Consider the following 6,441-nt stretch of genomic DNA (forward strand, 5'->3'; position numbering starts at 1 on the left):
TTTATTAGGTCAGATCAGCAGATCAATTCTACTACAATATATTCTCAGCTGTATAGCTTGTTAGGCTTTAGGTATTCTATACAACCAGCGCCAGTTTAATCAAACTACACAACAATACTGCATCATTTAATCCAGTGTCCAGCAATTTGTATAAACAACTTGGCAAAGCCACTCAAGGAAAAGATCCTTCACTGAATCACTGAAAGATGGAAACATAATTTGTTTTATCTCAGAATTTTTCATGAAACGCAGTAAGTTCAAGTGATTGTCATTAGTATAATTTGATGCAAGTTATTGCGGAATCGGTATTCGTATGACTGTCAAATTCAAAATTCACTCTTGTGTTCACTTGAGCAATATGCCATCATGATAATGGCATCATTGTTTAAATTTATTCGAGCACGAGGATCGTATTGGTGCAGGGCATCAACATTTTTCTTTTTCTTCACAGCGAGGAGTACTTCTGACTGTGGTATCCAAGGTATAATAAACAGTTGGGTCCCCAGTGGGTCAGCAAAAATTTTATGTATTTACAGAGCTGAAATCCGGGGTTCGATTACCGGTGGTAGACAGAGCGCAGATAGCCTATTTTGTAAATTTGCTTAAATCAAACAAATTCAAATGAGAATGTTATTCTCACTAAATGAAAGTTTCATATGGTAAAAGTATTTTGGCACTAGCTTTGCTAAATAATTTTCATTTCTCTGTGCGAGACTGACAATATCTTCTGTTTGAAAAGTGTACCCATTGAATTAGTAATAGACTTGAAACCCACGTGTCCAATACTGCAAAATTTAATGAGGTAAATAATTATTATCATTAGTATTATTTAAAAAATGAAAAAAAAAAAGATTTCTTGAACTTACATGTTTTTCTAACATCATGAATTTAAAAAAAAATTGTACAGTTCGTAGAGTTACATGTAGCTAACTTATGAAACTTATATATATATATATAAGACATAATGTACAATGTTCAAAAGATTTGAAAGTTAGTGAGCTTTTATTTAAGTTAATAATTTGTTTGTTTTTAAGCGCCAAGCTACACAATGGGCTGTCTCTGCTGTGCCCACCAGGTTATCTAAACTCGATTTTTAGCGTTATAAGCTTTTAGATTTTTCCGCTGTGGCACTGTTGGGGCTAAAGGTAATAATACGCATGCGCTTTATTCTACATCATTGATTAAATACACGAGTTCACGATACGTATAATTGAAAATTGTTAAGCCTTTTTGTTGCATGTTAATTAACTTTAAGAAACTGTATACTCAGGGATGTACGTAAGTCCAGAAGTTCACTTTGCCCAAAATCTTGCGTCGAACGAAAAGAAAATAAGAGGAAGAGCACTAAAGAAACTGAAAAAATGGATAGTTGCTAGATCGGCAAACAATTCAAATAAAGGTACGAGGATGGGCCTAAATCGCTCTCTTAGTCTTACGTAAAAACCAGTCTGTCTTAGCTAGTGTTTAGTGTGCGTTAATAATATTAATAATGAGTAATGATTGATATTAGTAGCAATAGCAGGAAAGAATACCAACATATACGCATTGTGACAGTATTTTATTCTTTCCAGAAATCTAAAATTAATCAAGATTAACTTAAAAAGAAAGGATCTCATGATGAGAATTGTAGGCATAGGAACTTCCTGTCCTGTAGTATAATTTACTGTTGTCTATATCAGGGAAGACCATTAAAAAAGAATAATCGCAAAAGGGTGGGTAAAAGATACTCAAAGGAATTAATTGATTCATCACATTTTGAATATACTTACTACAGTGTGCATTGTGTACACTATGGTTATAGATATACTAATTGATAGCATGCAGTTGTAACAGATGTAGGTCATTAGCTAATGGTAAAAGGTTTGTGTGATGATGTATTACTACATTTGCAAAGCACTGATGTATTTGGGTTGTGCGTGGCACTATTGTTGCAAGGTGCTCGGGTTGGGTCATCCTGGCCTGTAGTTTAAACTGTTTAATTTACTGTTGGTGTCAGTAGCATTATCCTGGATTTAATTTCCACTGTCTAATCGATGTCAATAGCCACTTCAAATTTAATATTTACTATCTGCATTTTAAAAAGGTAGGAACAGCTACTGCAAGATAATAGTCTTTATGTAGCTTTGTTTGAATTTCTGAAACAAACCTTCACTCTCCTTTTTTAAGTACATGAGTATCAAAACACTTAAGTTCAATTTGAAGCTTTGACGTAATGCACTAAAAGTGTAAAATAATTTTTTTCATTTGACTTATTTTTCACAAATTTGAAATTATTTGAGTTTGGCTACAAAATGTTGAAAACTGCAATGTTGTATTTCCTTAGTTTTTTAATTATTTAATTTTAAAATAGGAAAGATAATTTTGGACCACCCTGTGAAATTAGGAAAGTTGATGATATTTTACAGAAGATTTGTATAAAAAGTTTGTGTAATGTTGTCACCTAATATTTGATAATTCATTATAATTAGTTCCACTTTTATGTATCATAAAAGTTAAAATATGCTTCGTAACATAAATTAGTATTCACCATTTTTTAGTATGTGTTGAAATTGCAATATATGATATGAAAATGAGAAATACTTAAACTTACAAGATGTGCTTATATTCAGTATTTGTCTATGTGTATATCAAACTATTTATGTAAACCTATTGACGAATGGTTTGGTAACTGATGACACTGATAAATTTGACCCACCTTTACCAGACTGCTAATAAAAAAAAGTGACAATTCTTTTAAAAAGTGTGGTGAGATTTATTATCTTTTTGAGGGTTTTTTTGCCTAACCCTTTTTTTTTTACATGTATAGAGCAGAATTTTCAGATTTTTAATGTTTAAATTTGTTAGAAAAGTGCAAATTGTTTTGAGGTTTATTGATTGAGTGTCATTAACACTACTATTGTTTTACACAGCACCTCCTCCAAAAAAACAGGATTAAATGTGTTTTTTATTTTTTAGCATTTACAGAAGAAGATCTTCTGAAACTCTGGAAGGGTCTTTTCTATTGCATGTGGATGTGTGACAAACCTTTAAATCAAGAAGAACTAGCCAGAGAAATCAGTAGTTTGATTCATTGTTTTTGCAGTACACAATTATCTTTTTTGTTTATTGACACTTTCTTCCAAACTATAAGCAGGGAGTGGAATGGCTTAGATAAATATCGTCTTGAAAAGTTTATGATGGTATGCTATTAAAATTTTAACATACAGAATATTGTATCATTGCCTAGTTTTGAGACTGAGTAAGAGTCAGTAGAATTATATCTGTGTACTTTATGGTACAGTATATACTAAATACAAAATTAAATAAATATTCTTTATTTTTTACCAGTTTAAGCAGTTTTAAACTAATGGAATGGTTTATCTTGATATTATGGTTTGCAGTTATTTTGAACTGTTGTTAGATACAGTAATAAACTTGAAAGGCTAGATTTAAGTCTATTTTCATATTTTAGTTGTTATTGAATCAGATGTAATCCCAGTGAGCTAGACAGTCTTCTTTTACCTTGCACTGTATGTTTTTATTTTACTGTTTCGTATAGTTTTGCTTTTTGTTTACTTGAACCATAAATACAGAAGTTATTGCTATGGCTGATGTAGTTTTGTAAAAACCAGGAAAAAAAAATTAATTTTTGGAAGATTGTTAATATAATTACCATATTGGCCCGATTATAGGGCGATCTCAAATATGAGGCAACCCCCATTTCCAGAAACCATGGGGAAAGAAAAAAAAATTGAGTGTCATAACACCCTTTTTTTAGATCTGCAAGATTAATACTATAACTAAACAGTCTCATATCGATTATTTGCAAGAATTAGGTATGACCTTGAGCAAACATCTGGCACACATGAGTAGATGGATGCTACCTGGACATCCAGGAATGCAACAGACTTGAGTCGGGGGAAGGGGCCTGTGGTTGCCTGAAATTATAAGGCAACTATGAATTTTACAGCCTAATTATTAATAAAAAAACATCACCTTTTAATCAGGCCAATACAGTATTATTCAGAAAGAAAAATGAGGGTAGAGGTGAAATTTAGGTTCACCTGAGCATGAATTTTTTTTTTTAAAGCATCCACATAAAACTTTTCTGGTATAGTGGCATGGCATAGTGGTTGACATCAAAGTGTGAGACTGCAGGTCTAAATGGTATCATGTCGCTGAAAAAAAAATTAGATTTTGCACTTTGGGGTAATGGGTGTACTGTAATAAGAGCGTAGATCAAATCCCACCGATTGTTTAGAGTAGCCTTAGAATTGGAAATGGGTGCTGTTGACTGGCTGCTTTCTTTTTAGTCTAGCCCTTGTTTAGCTTTGCAAAAATGTTTGAAATAATCCAGTCCATGTTGGAAAAGGTAATATATATGTATTATGATAAATAATCATGAACTCATTCATGCTTACATATAAGACATAATAAAGCTTTTTTATGATGTTATTTGCCATTAACAGTGTGAACTTAGTTGTATCTTTGACAGTTAATGTTTTTATATTTGTAGCTTTGAGGTTTTGTTTCATACATGACACATTACATTTGATGAAAGTACGGTTACTTTTTCTGACTTGACAAGCCTAATTCTTGTTTATTGTCACTATCCTAGGATATAGAATTCATGTTCTGTTTATTTGTACTTCTATACAAGTTTTACTTTGTCCCTACAGTTTACGTCTTATGTTAAGCATTGCCTTTGAAAGTTGTAGTGCATCTTTGTTAATGTTATTAACTACATATCATACATTGATGTAAGGTATACATTGTACCTCATGCATTATTCAATTGTTTGTCTTGTGATATAATGATTATTATTTCTCTTCTCCTTGTAGAAGTATTTTTGTGTTTACTTTCACGAACTAGTTTTCATGTATGATCACTTAACATCTAGGCCTCTCTTGAAGTTGACCTTTCAGTTGATTGGCACACTTTGGTATACCAATTATTATACTAGTAGTCCCATCCTATGGTATGGAGGTTGGGTTGTCAAGAATTTTGTTTCCTTAGTGAAAGACTGGTTTCTGGAAATTTCACCCACTGTGGTTTTCTTTACGCTTAAGGTTTCGGGTCAAGATTTGCAATAAAAGAACTTAACTGGTAACTTGAGATCTCATTAGCCTTTGATTAAAGTATAACTTGCATAATCTTTATTTGACTTTTCTTTGTATTTTCTGTTAGTCTTCTTATGGTTTTTCCAGAATTTGTGTAAACAGTGTAAACTGTATCTTTGTCTATTGCCCTTGCTTTACAGCTGCAATGGATGAATGACTATAGCCTGTTCATTTTTTTAACTTATGAATGTAACAGCCTGAAGGTGCCCACTGGAGTGTATGCATACCAGACAATTCTTCTTTTATTCCTTTGTCTTTTATCGTCAGGTTTCTAGTCTACTCCTTTGCTGACTTAGAGGATCAAGCTTTTACCTTTGTGTGTGTGTGTGTGTGTGTGTGTGTGTGTGTGGGTCTATATATTCATGATGTTAGAAAAACACTTAGGTTCAAGAAATTTTGATAGAAATGAATAGAAATCCTATAACCCGAGCATTTTCGAAAGGTGGATCTTTCTTCTTCAGTTTGCCCCCTGAAAAAGAAAGGTCCACCTTTTGAAAGTGCTCGGGTTATAGGATTTTAATTCATTTCTATATATATATATATATATCAGTTTTTCTTACCTTACTTAAAATACATAGATACCAAACATTTTGGATTTTAATTTTTAACAGGATATACAAGTTTTAATTTAGTATTTCATTTTCATCATTAACTATCTCTTATTTCCTTGACTTATTCACAAGAATTATGCTTCAGAAGTCTGCCTTTGAGCATCCGAGGAAGTTTGTCATGAATGTAAAATGGATAAGAAGAAACTTGAACAAGTAGCAAGGCTGAAAGAGCAACTTGGTTACCCCTGAGTAGCTGGGATTTTAGGGCTGCAAGCTCCCATAAGCCTACCTAGCACATTAATACCTGCTTTTGGTGGTTGTATCTTCTTGGGGATGTGTATATTTGGTACCTCTAGTTTCTTGTACAAGCTATGGTCAAGATGTTGTACATTACTTGTACACCTACTGGAAGGATGGCTTAGTGCTCAGCTCTTCCAAGTAGATCTGTATGAACTGATTATACTGAAAGTCTGATTTACTGTGTCTCCTGAATGTCTCTATGTAGGAATATTTGGACTCTTGGTGTATATCAACATCATGTGTCACACTTGGAAATGTTGAACCACTTATCACCCAGGGTCTTAGGTATTTTTACATAGAGATATACCTGAATAGTAGCTTTTAATCTGCCTGATATGTTGTTCTGGGACTGGCAGTGGAATTTATGGGTTTCCAGGGATATGTCTATAAAGATATGTGAGAGAGGTCTATTTGACTTTTGTTTTGTAAGACAAAGAACTTCAATTGTTTATGTAATAATGTGTTAAAAAGTAACTTTCTCTGAAACATTT

The sequence above is a fragment of the Limulus polyphemus genome, unplaced genomic scaffold (genome assembly GCF_000517525.1).
Source record: "Limulus polyphemus unplaced genomic scaffold, Limulus_polyphemus-2.1.2 Scaffold2613, whole genome shotgun sequence".
NCBI lineage: Eukaryota > Metazoa > Arthropoda > Merostomata > Xiphosura > Limulidae > Limulus > Limulus polyphemus.